At 49.9% G+C, this 21,004-nt stretch overlaps 1 protein-coding gene and 1 long non-coding RNA gene across 2 annotated transcripts in view; one reads left to right on the top strand and one right to left on the bottom strand.

The window, feature by feature from the left end:
* Positions 1-21,004, bottom strand: part of UBASH3B (ubiquitin associated and SH3 domain containing B) — a 278,462-nt gene that overhangs the window by 85,469 nt on the left and 171,989 nt on the right. The gene's annotated exons all lie outside the window — the stretch shown is intronic.
* Positions 6,377-19,245, top strand: LOC137451940 (uncharacterized). The gene is made up of 4 exons (XR_010989922.1): positions 6,377-6,468; positions 7,907-8,024; positions 18,489-18,603; positions 19,191-19,245. It is a non-coding gene; the product is annotated as an uncharacterized lncRNA (long non-coding RNA).

Raw genomic sequence — 21,004 nt, 5'->3', positions numbered from 1 at the left:
CCTTCTTGGCACCGAGGGCTAAATCCTGCCCCTTTCATGCAGCATTATATCCTTTGTCCTGGGAATGGCCTTTGGGAAAGATAAGGAAGTGAAGGGCTCACAGCAAAGCACCAGCACCCTTTTGCTGGGGGGAAATAGTCTGTCAGTGAGCTCAGCACAAGAAGATGAGGCTGAATAACAAAGACATCATTAGTTGTCTTTCAGAGCAGCATCTCTCAGGTCTGGACTAAAATCCCTTCACCAGAAATGCTCTCCAAGAAACATGCATGCCCCTAAAACCTCGGAAAGCCCTTCTAGTTTGTTGGGATCCTCAACTGAGATTGCTAAATCCCAGTATCCAGCAGCCTTTTTGCCCTACATCCCTTTAGTTTGGTGACATAAAACCTGCCCCAGGAGATGAGAATTGCCTAGAAGTATTTAAGGGATAGAAAAAAGAGGGTGGGAAGCATCAAGGCTTCGCAGAGAGCAAGCTCTGATGAATGTTCAGGGGATTGGAGGAGCCCCGTGGTGGGAATGGGTATGGCAGGGCTGACATCTCAGATGATGCTGCTGAGGAGCTTCCATGGATGTTTTCCTCCTTGCCTGTGGATATTTTGCTATGGATCTCTTCCACCTTGCACATTAATACCTTAATGTTCACGGGTTTCCATGCTCTTCTGCAGCCTTTTGATGATGTAGATGGTCTCTTGTGCCAAATGGTTTCTAAACCTCATGAGTTCAGGAACTTTAAGTTCAGAGTTAAAGCTTTTAGTAGATCCAAATATTTGTCTTCTAAAGAAACTGAGTGTCCAGGGAGGCTGGAAAGATGCAGCCCTTGGATCACCACTTTTCCTCTCAAGCTGTGGCTCACAGAGGTTGTGGCACCTGTCTTGATCCTGTCCAAAAGCTGTCACCACAAGGCAGGACCTGGAAATGGCTTGGAAATGGTCCTTGCCTGACCTTGGAGGGGAGGAGGATGCAAATGTTTGCTGCTGGATAGCCCAGAAGGAGCTGGGAAACAAGGGCTGGGCACACAGTTTTATCACCTCTACTCATCTCAGGGGCCAGAAGCCAGACTGCTCAAAGGTCAGGGAGTTAAGAGATGGATGTTGAAGAAGGATCATTTGCAGCTCTCACTGTGTTATGGTGGAAAAATGTTCTTGTTCATCCAGTTCATTGTACACCAGGGTATAAGCCTGGCTGGCCTGGAGCTGGCAGCGGCCTCCTCCTGGAGCGCCAAGACTTCTGCGCTCATGCAAGAGAATAAATCACTTGAGCTACTTGCATCACAGCTTGGTCTCTCTCTCTCCCACCTCAGCACCAGGAGCCTGGAGCCAAAAAGCCATCAGAATGGGATGGCTGACCTGTGAGCCATCAGCTCTGTGTGGCTTTTGGGTCTTCAAGGACAGTGATTTCAGAGCGTCTTTGCTACAAACCGTTAGAAGCCTCCCTGTGCACTTCCCTTGCTCTTAACCACCATTAAACCATCTCCAGATGATCTTTGCACTTAGAAGACCTGTGCAAGCTGCAGGTGATGTAAAAAAGGTGGAGGCTGCTCAGGCAAGAGGCTTGGATAAGATTGACTAAGCTCCAAGCCAACAGCTTTAAGAACATATCTGCACTTCAAGCTTAAACAGCATAAAGGGCAACCAGCAGCAGAACAAGAGGACACAGTCTCAAGCTGCACCAGGGGAAGTTTAGGCTGGAGGGAAGGAGAAAGTTCTTCCTTCCCAGAAAGAGTAATTGGTCATTGGAATGTGCTGCCCAGAGAGGTGGTGGAGTCACCATCCCTAGAGGTGTTCAAAAAAGGCTTGAGTGTGGCACTTGGAGCCATGGTTTAGTTGTCAGAAGGTGTTAGGTAATAGGTTGGATTGGATGATCTCTGAGGTCTTTTCCACCCTGGTTGATTCTGTGATTCTCTGGTAATACCAGCCATGTACCAACCCCTTGCTGCTCTCTCCCACACTGAGCATCCATCAGGGAGCTCATGGAAGGATCAGGACCCCATAAGCCTCAGATCAGTGAGTTAAATCCTGCTGACCACCAGTGACAGCTCATATCTACCCTCAGGAGCTGTTGCCAATAACTTAAATGAATTGGCAGAGGAACACTGGCAATGAAGCTGGGACCCACCACTTGGTTACTCTGGTGTTATGTGGCTGCAGGAGAAAATAACACCCAGGTTTTCTTGAAGTCATTCCTTTTGATCATGATAACTTCAAAGATGCAATAATAAAGGGCAGGAGATGCTGGGCTGAGACATCAAGCCCCATCTGTGCTGCTGTGGGCAAACCCACCCCATAATAAATTTATCATGGCTCACACAAGCAGCACTTAAAGCTCCTGATTTGCCATATCAGGGCCAGATACTTGCACATTTAGAATAGAATAGAATAGAATAGAATAGAATAGAATAGAATAGAATAGAATAGAATAGAATAGAATAGAATAGAATAGAATAGAATAGAATAGAATAGACCAGACCACACCAGGTTGGAAGAGACTTTTGAGATCATCACATCCAACCTATCACCCAACACCATCTAATCAACTAACCCATGGCACCAAGCACCCCAACCAGTCTCCTCCTAAACACCTCCAGGGATGGTGACTCCACCACCTCCCTGGGCAGCACATTCCAATGGGCAATCACTCTCTCTCTGTAGAATTTCCTCCTAACATCCAGCCTAAACCTCCCCTGGCACAGCTTGAGACTGTGTCCTCTTGTTCTGGTGCTGCTTGCCTGGGAAAAGAGACCAATCCCCACCTGGCTACAACCTCCCTTCAGGTAGTTGTAGACAGCAAGAAGGTCACCCCTGAGCCTCCTCTTCTCCAGGCTGAGCAACCCCAGCTCCCTCAGCCTCTCCTCACAGGGCTGTGTTCCAAACCCCTCCCCAGCTTTGTCGCCCTTCTCTGGACACCTTCCAGCAAGTCAACCTCCCTCCTAAACTGAGGAGCCCAGAACTGGACACAGTACTCCAGGTGTGGCCTAACCAGTGCAGTGTACAGGGGCAGAATGACCTCCCTGCTCCTGCTGGCCACACTGTTCCTGATGCAGGCCAGGATGCCATTGGCCCTCTTGCCTGACTGGGCACACTGCAGGCTCATGTTCAGCCTACCATCGACCAGTACCCCCAGGTCCCTCTCTGCCTGGCTGCTCTCAGCCACTCTGACCCCAGCCTGTGGCACTGCCTGGGGTTGCTGTGGCCAATGTGCAGAACCTGGCACTTGGATGTGTTCAGTCTCATGCCCTTGGACTCTGCCCATCTGTCCAGCCTGTCGAGGTCCCTCTGCAAAGCCTCTCTACCCTCCAGCAGATCATCCCCTGCCTCCAGCTTGGTGTCATCTGCAAATTTACTGATGATGGGCTCAGTGCCCTCATCCAGATCATTTTTCCATGGCAGCACATCGGAGGTGCTGTGGGAAGAGTTTTCCCTTCACAAACCGCTCACAAACTCCCTGATCCAACTCTGCATTACCCAAGCTCCTCAAGCTCCACCTTTGCATCCCTCATCTCTTTGGCTTGCTTTGCAAATCCGTCAATCCTAGCTCTTTGGAGCCCTGTTCCAAACATTCACAGCCTCAGATATCGCTGCTTTGCTGGAAGAGGAGTAAGAGCAGCCATTAATAAAAGGTTTTCAGTGCTTTTTCAACAGCATCAATGGGAATTAGCAGAACATTTTCACATCTTGTGCCGCAGGGAGCAGGGACTTTCTGCAGACGAAAGCAGTGTCCTCGGATGTGCAGATGTTCCAGATGTTCTAGGGCTCTCTGCTATGCTAATGGTAAATGAAAGCAGCTTATCAGCATCCAGTGGGTAATTACAACCTAGCATTTGTTCCCTTAGCTGCCTCTTGTGGTGCCTGGTTTGCTCCAAGAAGGGGATTGAGGGGCTGGAGTGGGTCTAGAGAAGGGCAGCAAAGCTGGGGAAGGGTCTGGAGAACAAGGCTGGGGAGGAGCAGCTAAAGGTTGTTCAGTTTGGGGAAAAGGAGGCTGAAGGGAGACCTTCTGGCTCTCTCCAACTCCCTGAAAGGAGGTTGGAGTGAGGTAGGTTTTGGTCTCTTCTCCCAAGGAACAAGTGATAGGACAAGAGGAAATGAGCTCAAGTTGTGTCAGAGGAGGTGTAGGTTGGCCATGAGGAACAATTTCTTCCCCTTGAGGGTTGTCAAGGCCTGGCCCAGGCTGCTCAGGGCAGTGCTGGAGTCCCCATTCCTAGGGGAGGTTCAAAGCTGTGTAGGTGTGGTGCTGAGGGACACGTGTCTGTGGTCACCTGGCAGTGCTGAGTTAATGTTTGATCTGAAAGGTCCCTTTCAAGCAAACAATCTGAGGATTCCAGGAGTCTTAATCCACAGCTATCTGGTTTGGGAGCTGGCACGAGGCATTCTTTGCATGCCCCTGGAATAGCTGCTGAAATCTGCTCAGGCAGCCTTTGATGTCTGCGCTCTCCAGCATCATCTGGTTTCCGCTCGACTTGTCTCCTCAGCTCAGCCCTTTCATTCCAGGAGCCTTCTCCCTGATGCCTCCTCCATTCCTTCTGACTTTGTGCAGCATCTGGGGAGCTCAGCACGTGCTCAGGAGGGCAGCAGGCTATTAATTGGACATTAAGTGGTGGCCCATGTCCGAGGCCGTGGCACGTTGGATTAATTACTGAGTGGCTAATAACAACCTCCTGCCCCTGGTATTTATAGAATAATAAAACCCATCCATGACACTGGCCCCCACATCTGGTGAAACTGGCAAACACATTTTCATTTACCTCCCTTTCTCCAGCCTGCTAACAGCTTTCAGATTTCCAGGGGGACAACTGGAGGGCTTGAGAGCTTATGGACATGCTGCGAATGGCTCTGGAGTGAGGGGTGAGCTGAGCTTTGCACTTCCAACAGAACACCAAACCTCAGTGCTAGAATAGAATAGAATTAATTAGGTTGGAAAAGGCTTCAGAGATCATCATGTCCAACCCATCACCCAACACCATCTGATCAACTAAACCATGGCACCAAGTGTCACATCCAGTCTCTTCCTAAACACCTCCAGGGATGGGGACTCCACCACCTCCCTGGGCAGCACATCCCAATGGCCAATCTCTCTTTCTGTGAAGAATTTCTTCCTAACATCCAGCCTGAACCTCCCCTGGTGCAGCTTGAGACTGTGTCCTCTTGTTCTGGTGCTGGTTGTCTGGGAGAAGAGACCAACCCCCACCTGGCTACAACTTCCCTTCAGGTAGTTGTAGACAGCAATAAGGTCTCCCCTGAGCCTCTTCTTCCCCAGGCTAAGCAACCCCAACTCCCTCTGCCTCTCCTCACAGGGCTGTGCTCCAGACCCCTCCCCAGCTTTGTTGCCCTTAAATGTATTCCCCCTCTTGTCCCAGTAGTCCTCCTCTCATCCAATGTGGTATTGTGGGTTTGGGCTAAAAGGTGGGGGTTTGGTGTTGCATCCCTGTAGCCATCAGCATTTACAAGCCCCAGGTGAGGGATGGTGAGCAACACCTCCACAGGTGGTGGGCATGAGTGGCCTGGGCCCTATATAAGGCACATACTAGGCAGGCTGGCTGTTGGGAGGCTCTAAGAGAAATGTTTCCAGGTAGGTCTAGGAGGAGATGACTTCTTGCATTAGGAAAAGCTGTACAAGACTCCAGCTTTTGAGGGTCTTGTAGATGTCCCTGCTGACTGCAGGGGCATTGGACCAGATGAGCTTTAAAGATCCCTTCCCTCCCTGCCCCCCAGCCCACTCCTTGATTCTCTCTTGTGGAAACCCTGAGGAAATAGAAGCCTGTGTCTAGTGCAGCATGTGCTGTAGTTTTCTGCTGTAGCTGGGTTCCTCCAGAGCAGGCTTGAAGGTTCAGAATGCCTGAACTGCTTATCTCCAGGTCCAAGCTCCCAAGTAACCTGAAAGCAAAGGGCTTGGAGGACATGGTGGAATTATAGGATGCTTGCCTATACCTCTGAAAGGATTAGCTGGCCAAAGGGGTGAACTTGTCATACAATCATAGAATGGTTTGGGTTGGAAGGGACCTCTAGAGGTCATCTAGCCCAACCCCCCCGCAGTAAGCAGGGACATTCTCAACTGGATCAGGCTGTCCACAGCCCTGCAAGCCTCACCTTGAATATCTCCAGGAATGGGACCTCAGCCACCTCTCTGGGTGACCTGTTCCTGTGTTCCACCAACAATCCCTTCTAAAGGATTCAGGGGAAACCTACCCCAGAATGTGGTTTAGGACTTGTAGGGATAGTGAAGGGTTCACAAGCAGGCAGCCAAACTCCTCATTGCCCAGGAGACTGCTAATAATGTCCCCTCTGCCCAAGCTTCTCTGCACACATAGCTGGAAGGGCACATCTAACCATCTTTTCCCCCCTCCCCTTCCTCAGACAACTGCTGCTTTCCAAGATAGAGCCCCAGGTTGTCTCCATTCCAGCTCCACACAAGCCTCAGTGGCCTGGAGGAAGTTACATCAGGCTCCAGGCATTGCCGGGCGCAGGCGAGGCGCTGAAGGTATGTGCTGCTCCTCAGCGCCTTTGGCCACGGGCCAGAGTCCCCCCTCCGTGCTATCAAAGCCTCTCTGTCTTATCACCCTGCTGGGAGGGCATGATGTCATGCAGCCCCCAGAGCAGGAGCCACGGGAAAGTTGGGTGTTTCCATCATCCTTCAGCTCTTAGCTGCGATCTGGCTGGCCCAAGCAGAAGGCTTCCCATGGCTGTTCATAAAAGCTTCTCTTTGGAGAATCAGGACAGAAATAGCCTCTCTGTCTAGATTCTATGGCCCTGCTCTCACAGGGGGATTGGACTTGTGCCCAGCTGGCCAAGAAGGCCAATGGCATCCTGGCATGCATCAAGAATAGTGTGGGCAGCAGGAGCAGGGAGGTCATTCTGCCCTGTGCTCAGCACTGGTTAGGCCACACCTTGAGTCCTGTGTCCAGTTCTGGGCCCCTCAATTTAAGAAGGACATTGAGACACTTGAACATATCCAGAGAAGGGCAATGAGGCTGGGGAGGGGAAGTCTAGGCTGGAAGTGAGGAGAAAGTTCTTCATAGAATGAGTAATGAGTAATTGGCCACTGGAATGTGCTGCCCAGGGTGGTGGAGTCCCCATCCCTGGAGGTGCTTAGGAAGAGACTGGATGAGGCACTTGGTGTCAGGTATTAGGTAATAGGCTGGACTTGATAATCTCTGAGGTCATTTCCAGCCTGGTTGGTTCTGTGATCTTAGATGGTCCTTTCCAACCTCTAACATCCTGTGATCCTGCATTATGGTCACTGAGATGGGAAGGGAAATTTCTCCCATCAAGAGCCTTCAACTCTGGGATAGCACATGCAGATGTTGCAGGGCTCTCTGCTATGTTAATAGTGAATGGAAGCAGCTTATCAGCATCCAGTGGGTAATTACAACCTAGCATTTGTTCCCTTAGCTGCCTCTTGTGGTGCCTGGTCTGCTCCAAGAAGGGCACTGAGGGGCTGGAGTGGGTCAGAGAAGGGCAACAAAGTTAGGAAAGGGTCTGGAGAAGAGGGCTGGGGAGGAGCAGCTGAGGGAGCTGGGGGTGTTCAGCCTGGGGAAAAGGAGGCTGAGGGGATGGCATGTGCTGGTGGCTGTCTTGCTTGAAGCTTTGAGTGATCCCCTGGAAGAAGTGGTGAAAAGCTTTAGGTTGTGAAGGGGAGGCTGCAAATCAAGTCAAAAATTCATCTGGAAATGTAGCACAGGCCATGCAAGGGTTCCAGAAGCGATGAGGATCATGGCACACTGAATCAGGCTGCCCAGAGAGGTTCTGGAGTCTTTCTCTAGAGAGAATCCTGCCTGGATGTGATCCTGGGTAAGCCACTTTGGGTGCCCCTGCTGTAGCAAGTAGATTGGACAAGATGATCCTTTCTAAGCCCTGCCATGCTGGGATTCTGTGATTCTCCTCTGCTGCTCTGATCACAATTTGTTTCTGGCTTGCAGGAAGCTCATGAGCTTGAGGACCACCAGACACAACTATGATCCATGAAGGAGATGGAAAACTACTTCTTGAGCAGTGGAATGATGTCTTTGGGTGGACAGCAAAACATCTTCTAGCCCAGTAAGTGTGAAGAGCAGCAGGATGAGGCTCACATGGGGCACTGGGGAGCACTTTACAGTAATGTTGGTCCTTTGAGTCTTCCTGTCTCAAATCCTCTTTCATCTGATGCCTTTCCCCACACACACACACGCTTGTCACCACTTCTTCTCCCAGCTCTGGAGACATCTGCTTTGCCCATGGCCTTGAGAAATGCCGAGGGGAGGGCAAGGAGAAATGTCATGGCTCTCTCTGCCTTGAAACAATAACTGCTGAAAACATCTGAACCAGACATCGTTCTCCTTTTCAAGAGCCCTATCTGAGCAGCTCCCCAAATGCTTGGCTCTGGCTTCAAAGTTGACCATTCTGCTATAAATAAAGAGCATTTCATTAAAGGGGGGAAGGGGAGGGGGAAGCTAAAGGAGAGAAATTAGCCCAAAGAAAACCCCCCCAAGCCTTCCCCAAGCAGAAGCTTAACCAAAGCCAGATAATGGGGCAACGGGGAGGTTTATTTTTATCCACACAGGTCCACGTGCTCTTTATCTCCTGCTGTAATTTATCCCCATAAATTAGGTCCATGATATTAAAATGCCATTAGAACCCCTACCTACCACAGAGGGAATGCTGGTGGGGTTTCAGCCAGGGCTTTGAGATCTTCAGATGAAAGGGACAACGACCTTGACCACCGAACCTGTGGCTAATAACTCAATCCAGGCAAGAACTGCTGAATGTGGAGAAAGCATCTGAAGATGAAGCTTAATTGGGCCTTAATTGGCAGATTTGTACCCATTAGGGTGATGTTGGGTAAGGAGAGGCTACAATGACTGCTTACAGCTGTCCTGAAGCTGAGTTTTAGCCATCTTAGCATCTGATGGTGTGGGATTTTCTTCAGCTCCTGCCTTACCACTGTAGCACCCTTGTCCCTCAATGTGCCCAGAGGTTTATTTCACAGAATCACCAAGGTTGGAAGCGACCTCAAAGATCATCAAGTCCAACCTGTCACCACAGACCTCATGACTAAACCATGGCACCAAGTGCCACGTCCAATCCCCTCTTGAACGCCTCCAGGGCTGGGGACTCCACCACCTCCCTGTAATTTCCACCCCAAGTGGTTGCTCAGACTGTACAAAGCTTTCTCCACCTTCTCTTGTGTCATCCCTTCTTTTGCACTGTTTAAACCATCTCCATCCAGGACCTGAAATCACTATGGTGTGAGGGGGAAAAGTTCCCTTAAGCTTCTCCCAAGTGACAGGGCAAGAGGAAACAACCTCAGATTGCTTCAGGGGAGGTTTAGGTTGGACATGAGGAACAATTTCTCACCAAATTAGTTATGGTTGGAAAAGACCTTTGAGATGATGGAGTCCAACCATTATCTAGCTCTGCCAAACCTGGTGCTAAACCACATCCCTTGTTTCTGGCTCTCTTCAACACAGACAGCTGGGGATTTTCCCCCTTCAGTCATCTCTCTGCTGTCTTTGGTTGAGGAGCACCTTTGACTCTTCTACTTTTGCCCATCAATGGTGACACCTCAGCCTCAAATGGATGTTTCATGGCTGGATTTGCACTGCTTGACCCTGGTGTCAGACTCTATTGATTTCCACAGGGGAACTGCACAACTTCTGCTCAAAATGCACCTTCCTGAGCTCATTGTGGTTTCCCATGCCACTGTGCAACCCAAGGAGGCAGACCTCCATGCTTCACCCTTTCCATCTGCATACAGCCAGCACAGTGCCACATGAGCCTCCTGCTTTTCAGTTCTACCTCTGATCTCTTCCAAACCTGGAGAAGCCCTGGGGATCATAACCCTGTCCAGATGCCCACATGAAGCACATCCACCACTCTCTCATGCTGGCTTCTTTGGAAGGCTGTAAGTAGTTCCTAACTGGAAGCACAACCTGGGCTATTAATACCCAATGCACAGAGACCCTGAGTGATGTTCTCCAGAAGATTGGCTCTCTGCAAGCCTGCCCATCAGCAGTACATGCTCCTGCTGCCTAAAATAGGTGCCCTCTTTACCTTTCTTCTTCTTCCCCAAGCTACAGAGCACTGTGGCACCAGAAAGACTAAACATGGCCTCTGTGGTGTGGTGCTCAAAGCAGCAGCAAGTGATGCTTGGAGGAAGGGCACTGGTAGACAGTGGGGATTTCCAGTGACTCATCTCTAGTACCAGAAATGCTTGAAGATGTTGAGGAAAAGAGAGACCAAGTGCACTGGGCTGGTTTTTACCTGCAGCCACCTGCTTATCAGAAGTGCCTAGGGTAGAGCTGGGGTTTTTCTCTGTATAAAAGCTCTCTTTTCTTTTTTTCTTCGAGTGCATCACAGATGTGGCTGTGAAAAGCCCCAGGAGCCGTGGAACATGCCCAGCCCAAAGTGAATGCTGATGTCAAAGACTTACTGAGAACTTTGCCCTTCTGTTAGCCTCTGCCTCCTCCAGCACCTCAAAGGAGAAAACAAAAAACAGGTCAAGATGGGCAGAGAAAGAGTCTGGGTTGGCTCCTCTGCACACCAAGCATTTTTCACCTTCTCTTCACTCCCCCCGAGGCTCCTGTTCAGCAAAGTCATCATGTTTTCTTTACCAGAAAAATACAGTTCCCTCTCTTTAATTTAATTAGAGCTGCCTTTGACCATGGCCTTCAGACCTGGAAGATGAGTGCCTCAAGCTGGGGGTTGCTCCTAACCCCAGCAGCTCCCCTGCCTCCTCAGGGACTCTGTGTGGGACAGACAGGAGATTAGTGCCTGAGAATGCTTCGTCCAGCCCGAGTGCACGGAGATAAGAGATAAAAATACGTCTGCCTTGGGTATGTGCCTGCTTTCCCTTGCTGCTGGAGCTCGTACTCTGCTGCTGGCTGGGCCACAGGCAGTCTGTCAGCGCCACCTCTTGGTCCGTAGCCTACTGTCTCTGTTTATCGCACTGCCACGAGCATCTCTGTCTCACCACTGTGGGCATCTCTACCCACTGCTGCAGATACCCCTACTCAGCTGCTCTGAGTACCCCACCCCACTGGCATCTGCAGTATGATCCTGGGCACTCCACTACTGTGGACATCCCAATCCCACTGCTAGGAGCATCACACTACTGTGGGCATCTCGATGCTGTGCACATCTCCATCCCAGCACCGTAGGCTTCTCCATCCTACAGCTGTGGGCATCTGCATCTCAATGCTATGCACATCTCCATCCCAGCACCACAGGCTTCTCCATCCCACAGCTGTGGGTGTCTCCATCTCAATGCCATGCACATCTCCATCCCAGCACCACAGGCATCCCATTCTTGCTGCTGTGACCACTGCATGGATATTTTCCACCTCCCTTCTCCCTGTGGTTTCTCTGGAGGGTTCAGGCTCAGGCTATGATAATATACCTGAGGTCTGCAAAGCATTAGAGCAAGGCTCTTGTCAGATGGATGAGCTCATCGGGGAAGCAGGCCAGACACATTTGTTACCAGGGAGAGAAACTACTTCTTGCCCTGACCCACTTCTAACTTGCTTTGTCTTTGTTGTTATCTATCAGCACCTTCCTCACTCATTTGGAGCAGTTGCTTAGTTCCTGTCCTTGACCACCCTCTCTCCTGCATCTTCAGCAGCTGCTGAAGGACCTGGCGTATCAGGGAGAAAAGGAAATCTCTCTCCCAAGAATCTGTTCTCTCTTAATGTCACAGCACTGAGGCATAGCAGTGTTTTCCAAGCAAATTAGCTCACCCTGTCATGGGTGGAAAGCTTGGCAAACAAGATGGGCTTTCTTCTTTCTTTGAAGGAGGATACCCTCTGAAAATCAAGGGCAGGCTGCTGTAGGGAACCAGAGAGTGAGGCTCTGCCTGATCTTGTTGATTTGTGGGCAGAGCTACTTTCCTGGAAGACCTGAACAGAGTCACTTTGCTGCAGAGACCTCAAAAGACATCCAGTCTGTGAGCTTGTGAAGCTTCTGCTTCTCATAGAATCAATAAAGTTGAAAGAGACCTCAATGATCATCCAGACCAACCTGTCTCCCACCACCTCATGACTACAAAACCATGGCACCAAGAGCCACCTCCAATCCCCTCTTGAACACCTCCAGGGATGGGGACTCCACCACCTCCCTGGGCAGCTCATCCCAATGGCTAACAACTCTCTCTGGGAAGAACTTTCTCCTCCCCTTCAGCCTAAACTTCCCCTGGCACAGCTTGAGACTGTGTCCTCTTGCTCTGGTGCTGCTTGCCTGGGAGAAGAGACGAGCCCCTACCTGGCTACAACCTCCCTTCAGGTAGTTGTAGAGAGCAAGAAGATCTCCCCTGAGCTTCCTCTTCTCCAGACTAAACAACCCCAGATCCCTAAGCCCTACAAGGAGAGGCTGGTGCTTGAGGCCTCTCCTCAGCCTCATTGCCCTTCTCACCAGGGTGCTGTTTCCAGTAAATGCTCTGTTGATTCCCCATAGACTGTGAGAGACAGAAAAGGTTCCAGGTCCAAAGAAGGGCTCTGTGTGTAATTCCTGCTTCCTGGGGCTGCAACTGTACCTGCAGAGAGATACTCCTTACCACCACCCTCCAAAATAGATCAACTCTTCAAACAGCTGAGAAAATTAGAAGGAAAAAGTCTGATGGGTAGATGGATGGAGCCCTCTGTCTGTAGCCTGTGATGGTGAAGCAAGAGTAGATCCAAACAAACCTGGAAATCAAAGATACCTCTTGAGAGTCTAAACAGGTCAGCTCTCTACACTCCTGAAAGGAGGTTGGAGCTAGGTGAGGGTCAGTCTCTTCTCCCAGGGAGCAGGTAATAGGGCAAGAGGAAATGAGCTCAAGTTGCACCAGGAGAGGTTGGACATGAGGAACAATTTATTCCCCAAAAGGGTCATCAAGGCCTGGCACAGGGCTGGCCAGGGCAGTGGTGGAATCCCATCCCTGGAGGGGTCTCAAAGCTATGCAGATGTGGTGCTGAGGACCACGGTGATAGTGGTGACCTGGCAGTGCTGAGTTAGCAGCTGGACTTGTTCTGAAAGGTCTCTTACAACCAAACTGATTCTGTGGTGCTGAAACCCTACCTGTGCAGGTAAATTCCTGCCTGTCCAGCCTTGTTCTCCTGAGTGACCTCACACTGCACCCTGAGCATCTCTGTGGGCTCTGCTATCATCCTGTCTCTCTGTTCTCCAGGTGACTTAGAGATTTCAAAAGGGAGGTTCAGGCTTGACATGACCATCTGTGCATGCAGCTTAGCTCACATCCGAGCTCAGGACAGGCACCAGCATGCTCTGCAATAGGAGGAACCACACTTTTCCTGGGTTTTTAACCCTTTTCAGTAAGAAAACAGCTGCCAAAACGAACCTCTGGCAGACAGTGACCTCCTGTGCAAAGCACATGGTTGGTGCTGAAGTATTTTTGGCAAGGAGGCTGGGTTTGAGAGCTTGTGCACTCTTTCATCCTTTCCTCTTGGAAAGAGGAACAGATCCCAACCCAAGCAGCTGCCTTTAGGAATTCTGATAGCTAATGGTTTTGACAGGGCAAAAACATCTGGGTTAGAGAATACAGAGAACCTGTGGACAGAAATGAAAGGGGGGGGGAAAGTTTGGAGTAGAGACCTGGGCTTGTAGAAAATAATATCTGAGGTCAGTGGTGAGATCCTGAAGGGTTGAAATGCTCTGAGCTTGGCTCCCAGGAGGCTGTAACATTAAACATGAAAAACAGAAGATGATCAACAAGGTGCAGAAGGCTGGGGAGCAGGGGCAGCATCCCAGGAGGAATAAAGTTGCCAGGGTGCAAAGGTTAAAAGCAGAAAGCCAAGGTTCATTTCAGGATGTTCATAAAGCAGCACATTGTGCTTTGCATGCCCAAAGCTGTGGGGTTTGGCAAGCCAAGAGCTGGGAATGTGATGGAGTTTGATTTTTGTCCTTGAGCTCTAGGGCTGAGTCTCTGGGCGACACTTTGTGGTTTGCTGAGGTGGAGCTCGCTGGTTCCTCGTGATCCCAGCTGTCCAATCCATAACTGGGAAGATCCTCATGAATATAGGAAAATAAATCTAATTAATTAGAAAAATAAAGGAGTGAATGGTTTGGGATCAGCCAGAGGCACAATCCCTTGTGGTACAAAGTCACCACTTTCCCCCCAGACCTCGGCTTCAGCCTGTTGTTAACTACTGATGGCACACACCAGTGCTTCTATTTACACACAGCCCTAGCCACAAGGACAATGTGTAAGGATGAGGTCAGGTTCAAAAAGTGAGAGAAAGAGATTGTAGAAGGGGAGGAAAAAAGCCCTGAACTCAGCACTGACCTGGAGCACGTAGCTAACCCTTTCTTGGCTTAATTTAGACCAAGCGTAGGTGTGTTCCAGGGGAGTATTTGGAGCCCTAATTAGGAGTAATGATGCAAAAGGAAGTGAAAGCAGAGTGAAAATGGATCAGAAAAGAATTAATTGGCTAATAGTTGTCTTCAGAGCATTGACTTGAAGCTATTCTTGGTCCTCCTTGGGCTGGAGGGAAGCCAAGGAGCAGACTCCATTGCAACTTCCAGTGTCATTGTTGGGTTGCTTTTCCGTGTGGCTTCAGTTCAGCATTTAGTCCTCAGACCCTCCAGTGAGCCTTAGCTGGGGAAAAAAAAAGTGAACTTCCTATAGGAAATCATTGTTTTGTCCTCACAAAGGCTGAAAAGCCCAAGCCAAGCAGGGGAGGATCCACAGAGGAATAAATATGGGAGAATCACTGCTCCTAAAATGCTGAAGTGCGCCCAGAGAAGGGCAACAAAGCTGGGGAAGGGTCTGGAGAACAGGGCTGGTGAGAAGCAGCTGAGGGAACTGGGGTGGTTCAGCCTGGAGAAGAGGAAGCTGAGGAGAGACCTCATTGCTCTCTACAGCTCCCTGAGAGGAGGCTGGAGTGAGGTGGGGGCTGATCTCTTCTCCCAAGGAACAGACAATAGGATAAGAACAAAGGGCTTCAGGTTGCAGGAGGGGGGGGTTAGGTTGCATATTAGGAACAATTTCTTTGCTGTGAGAGTGGTCAAGCATTGGAACAGGCTGCCCAGGGAGGTGATGGAGTCCCCATCTCTGGAGGTGCTCCAAAAACCTGTGGCCATGGCAGTTTGGGCCATGGTTTAACCAGCATGGTGGTGTTGGGTTGATGCTCTTTGAGATATTTTCCACCCTAATGATTCTGTGATTCTATCATCCTGTGATCTTTTATTTGTTGGCTGCTCACTGCAGCCACTGACCTCAGGCCTGCTCATGACCCTGAAGGGCTCTGGAGGGTTTCCAGCGTGTGCAGTTTCATCCGACGAGCTTTGGCATCTAAAACACTGTGGCTTTTTTCCCCCCCTTCTTGGCTTCTCCTTTGGGCTGGAAAACAATGGGGTCAGATCAGTCTTGGAGCACAGGGCTGAAGCCAACCTTCACTTTAACACACAGAATTATATCATCAGTGGCCAGAGGTCACATCCTGCTGTCTTTTCAAAGATAACTGCAGCCCCTTCCCCATTTCCCCAGTTCCTTATAAACCTGGCTTGACCCATACCCTGTAGCAGCGAGCCTACACAGTGCAACAGCTTGGATTAGTTACAAGCTCTTCAGATGAGCTCCAACTCATATTTCATATCGTTTCCCACCACCACCAGCACCCCCCTGGCTGCAAGATCTGGGTTTGTCACATTTGCTGGAGACTGAAGCACACAACCATGTTTTATTCATTATCTGTCGTCCTCGCTGCACCGAGCACCTGCAAACCATTTTGGCTCTAGGCTGGATCAACAAGGCTTCATTAGGCATGACACTTTCTCCCCAGCTACATTTTCTCCTTGCCCTTCTTGGCTGTAAAATTGCCTGGAGATCATCACCTTGGATGAAGGCAGGATCCCAAGACCCCAACGAGCTAAGGTGGAGAATAGGGACGGAGGGAATTAGGCAGCCCGGATGGTGGTGAGCTGAGGGATGTGGAGTTGTTTTAGCCTTGTAACATCCAGAGGAAAGCTGAGCTCTGCTTCATCCCCAAGGGGAATGGAGGAGCAGAGGTTTGCACCACCTTGTACAGGGAGTTTGCACATCTCTGGGAGCAGACCTGAAGATTCAGACTAGAGAGAAGAATTTTTTTACACTGAGGGGGTTGAGACCCCAGGTTGCCTGGAGAGGTGGAGGATGTCCCATCCCTGGAACCATTCCAGCAGGGTTCTCTGGGGCTCTGAGCAACCTGTTCTGGTTGCAGATGTGCCTGCTGACTGCAAGGGGGTTGGAGTGGATGAATTGTAAAGGTCCCTTCCAACCTTAAACCATTCCATGTTTCTTTGGTTTAACCAACAGCTGATACTGGGGCAGTGGTTCAAAGGTCCCTGCCTGCTGCAGCCTCAACCTTTCCTTCTTGCCAGCTCTCCTCTCTTGGCTACTGAATATTTATTGGATGAAAAAGAGAAAAGCTTCACCAGGAGAGGGAGAGAAGCTGTTTTCCCTGCAAAGTTCAGCAGCTCAAGGTGAGCTTTGGAAATAAGGGAGAGAAGGAGATTCCACAGCCTCTCTGGACAGCCTGCTCCAGGGCTCCAGCACCCTCACACCAAACAAGTTACTTCTGCTCAGATGGAACCTCTTGGGTTCTAGTTTGTACCAGCTGCCCCTTGTAATGGCAGAAGGAGCATGGTAGGAGCTGAATCCACCCCTTTTAGGTGTGCTCTTGGTGATTTTGCTGGAAATAAATGAATTTTGAAGCTGCTGAGGAGGGGAAAGAGTTTTTCATCCCTCCTCCTGCCTCACTCATTACTAAGCTGTCTGTGCACAACAGAGTTTTGCCATTGTGCAGCTCCAGTGGTGCTTTGCCAGGTTAAATATCAGCCCAGCCTCTGATTAGATGCGTCCCTGGGGGAATCCCTGGGTTTTGCTTTTAACCCCTCATCACTCCATGCCCTTCCCTCCACATCTCCTGGCCAGGCCTCCCTGCCCTTTCCTGTTATTGTCCTGCTTGCCTCTGATAAGATTAAAAACGTGCCCTTCACAAAAAGTAAAGAGAGGGCTTTCCCCCACCCCCTTGTGCCTTATTGTCTTTCAAACACAAGGAGAAGACTCAACCCTGCTCCTGAGTCCTGCTCAGAACAGCTTTTGATCTCTGGGGCTGTGAGGGATCTTTCTTTTTCCCTTTTCCCATCCAGCTTTTCACTCCTTAGCACCTTCAATTCCTTCTCCACAGGGCTGCTCTCCATCCTTTCATCCCCAGCCTGGATTGATTCCAGGGGTTGCCCTGATCCACTGTGCAGGAGCCTTGTTCATCCCCATGAGATTCACAGGGACCAACTCCTCCAGCTTGTCCAGGGTCCCTCTGGATGGATCCTACCCTTCAAGCATGCCAGCTGTGCTACTCAGCTTGATGCCTTCTGCAACCTTGCTCAGGAACAAGTTAGAGTGGAAAAACAATCCCCTGTTATGTTATCACTGAGCTGAAGAGGTAAAACCTCCATTTTCTTTCCTCACTGTTGACTGCAGCAGTTTGAGGGACAGCAAAGCCACTTTGGCCTCATCCTGCCTCTCTGGGCATCATCCAAAATTCCTCAGCTAAGGTTTGACTGCTGTTGGAGCCCTCAGTGGGTCCTGCTGATCTTCACAGGAGGCTTGGAGCATCCCCACCTCTTTCTGGGGTGGCAGGTAATAATTTATCCCCCAAATAATGCCTTGCAGAATAAACCCCCCTCCAAAGGGGCAGCCCAGCACTGTGTGCTCTAAGCCAGACTGGAAATCCCACTTCCTGTCCCATCAGAAAGCCCAGCAGAGTGCACTGGGGGAAACAAGCAAAGAATAAACCCCCAAACCAGTAAAACTGGTGCAAAAATGCCCTTTTTTGGTTTAATAGAATAGAGTAAACCAGGTTGGAATATCACCAAACCATTTCAAATCACCTAACTATCTATGGCTGCTCTTGCTGTGCCTGGTGTCCTAAGCCCTATGAGGAGAGGCTGAGGGAGCTGGGGTTGCTTAGCCTGGAGAAGAGGAGGCTCAGGGGAGACCTTCTTGCTCTCTACATCTACCTGAAGGGAGGTTGTAGCCAGGAGGGAGTTGGTCTCTTCTCCCAGGCAGTCAGCACCAGAAAAAGAGGACACAGTCTCAGGGGAAAGTTGGGCTGGAGATGAGGAGAAAATTCTTCCCAGAGAGAGTTGTTAGCCATTGGGATGTGCTGCCCAGGGAGGTGGTGGAGTCCCCATCCCTGGAGGTGTCCAAGAGGGGATTGGATGTGGCACTTGGTGCCATGGTTTAGTCATGAGGTCTGTGGTGACAGGTTTGACTTGGTGACCTTTGAGGTCTCTTCCAACCTTACTGAATCTGTGATTCTGTCCTCTGTGCAGGGTGGTGCTGTACTCAAAAGCATCTCCTGGGAGGCATCACATGTGGTACCCTTCAAATCTTCCTTTTCCCAACACTGGACAACTTTTACCTTCTCCAGTTCCTCCCCCCACATCACTGTGGATTTTACAACAAATTCCTTTTCTCCCAGGACAAAGAGCACAACCTCCTCCCCTCCTTCCAATCCCCCTTGCTCCCCAATTAACCCATCTCTCCCCCAGCCCACAGGTTAAAAAACAACCAAGAAAGCCTCCAACAACCAGCCCTCAACATCTAATACTCCCTGGAGGGATTTCCAGGGCTTGACAGCCTTCAATAGGTTAATTTTTCAAAGTGGTAAGTTGATATTTCTGCATAAAATGCACATCTGCAGGGTAAATGCTATTAAGTGCTGGTGAATTATGGTCCCAGAGTACAGATCACTTCAGCCTTAATGCTATGAGCACCTTCATGGCTGTATTTATTTATTTATTTTAAATGGAGTTGCTGCTAATTGCTTCCAGATGATCCCTTTTTATGATTTCATTTTTATCTCTCTCTCTCTCTCTCTCTCCCTAACTCCCTAAGCTGTTCTTATTTTCCCTCTTCCATGTACAATGCAGCAGGGAAATGCCACTTCATTTAAGCCCCTCGTGGGTTAGGTTTTTCCTCATGGTGTTGTCAGCACCAGGTCTGAGGTTGCTCTCAGCCCTAAGCCAAAGAGGAAGGAAAACTTGGGAAGTTCAACGTCTTTTCCACCCCAAATCAAGGGATTGGAGTCCCACAGAAACACAGAATGGGTAGGGGTTGGAAAGGACCTCTGGAGAGGTCCTGCTTTGGTGGGGGGGTTGGACCTGATGATCTCTTGAGGTCCCTTCCAACCTCTAATATACTGTGAGATCACCTAGTCTAGTCCCCATGCTAACACAGGTTGGGTTGTACAGGATCACATCCAGGTGGGCTTTGAAAGCCTCTAGAGAAGGGGATCTCCACCACCTTTCTGGCAGCCTGCTCCAGCACCCTCAAAGTAAAGAAGTTTCTCCTTAACTGTAAGTGAAACCTCCTGGGTTCTAGTTTGTAGCCTCTGCCCCTTGTCCTATCACCTTGAACATACCTGTCACCATCCCTGGAGGTGTTCAAGAGGAGATTGGATGTGGCACTTGGTGCCATGGTCTAGTCATGGGGTCTGTGTTGATAGGTTGGACTCCATGATCCTCGAGGTCCTTTCCAACCTAAGTTATACTGTGATACTCAAACGACTCAGCCTGTGCCTTGGAGGCCCTAAAACCATTTGAACATCAATCCAAGCCCCACTGAAGTGATACTTTTGCATCCAGGGTTTCATATATCCAGCGATGGGCATCTCAGGAGAGCCTTGGTTCTGCCTTTCTGCTTTTTCAAAGAGCAGAAGGTGAATGAAACCTCCTCAGAAGAAAACCAACAAACCCCTCAGAAGAAAAGCAACAAACCCCTTCTGAATGTTGCTTTCATTCCTAGAGGAGCAGGAGATGGGAGTGGTGCTGGTCCTTGAAGCTGTCTCCTACCAATATGGAGGGTTGCTCTTAGGAAATTCTTGTGCTGCCCCCTTAGAGCTGGTTGTAGCACGGGGATATCACCTTGCAGCAATAACAAAAGGGATTCCTTAGGAAAAGTGTAGCTTGTTAAAGTTTCTGGAGCTGGAGAGGTCAAGCACTTCACATAGCTCTGGTGGGAAAGCAGGAGGGCAACGTGCTGCAGAGCACAGCTTTGAAAAAAATAGAAGCAGAAGGTGCTGGGTGATGGAACCTCTGATTTACAGCCCCTGGGTTTTACAGCCAGGTCTCAGGGGTTTACAGTAGAGCCCTGAGGCAGCCCAATTAATTAGTGTAATGAGAAGTAGTCCATGGCCTGCTGGGGGCTGCTGCTTAATTAAAGCCTAGCTCCCAAATTCTGGACATGCTTAGGTGCACCTCTGCTGTCTGTTACGTGATTAATCCTGACACCAGTGTAAGAGAGGACAAAATATGGCCCAGAGATAGAACAGAATAGACAAGACCAGGTTGGAAAAGACCTTTGAGATCGAGTCCAACCTATCACCCAACACCATCTAATCAACTAAACCATGGCACCAAGCACCCCATCCAGTCTCCTCCTAAACACCTCCAGTGATGGTGACTCCACCACCACCCTGGGTAGCACATTCCAATGGCAAATCTCTCTTTCTGTGAAGAACTTCTTCCTATCATCAATAAGGTGCCCCCTGAGCCTCCTCTTCTCCAGGCTAAGCAACCCCAGCTCCCTCAGCCTCTCCTCACAGGGCTGTGCTCCAGACCCCTCCCCAGCTTTGTTGCCCTTCTCTGGACATGTTCCAGCAAGTCAGCATCTTTCCTAAACTGAGGGACCCAGAAATGAGATGAGGAGAATTCTACCTCTTGCTGGAGTTCAGATCAGGTGAGGCTGGTAGGGGCTGTGCTGGGTCTAACATTTCCCTTCTTCCATGCAAAGCCAGAAGAGGTGAAAGCATCTGGCTCCTAGACACAGAGGAAAAGGTTTTGGCCACGCAGGGCTCGCTCGGGCTGGAGGATCTTCATGCGAAGGGCTGCACTGCCATCTCCAGGCCGGGCTGTGCAGCCTGTCTGCAAGCACAAACATCATCTCCACTTCGTTCTGCAATTACAATGTTCTTTAGGGACTTCTTTTTTTAACCCCTAACTCCTTTCCCTTTCTCTTCATAATTTCGTGCTGGGGAAGAAAAAAAAACAAACCATAAATAAATCTA

Source organism: Melanerpes formicivorus, unplaced genomic scaffold (assembly GCF_026170545.1).
Source record: "Melanerpes formicivorus ecotype bairdi unplaced genomic scaffold, bMelFor1.0.p_v2 SCAF_47, whole genome shotgun sequence".
NCBI lineage: Eukaryota > Metazoa > Chordata > Aves > Piciformes > Picidae > Melanerpes > Melanerpes formicivorus.
The sequence above is the reverse complement of the archived record's forward strand: the minus strand, read 5'-3'. Positions and strand labels throughout refer to the sequence as shown.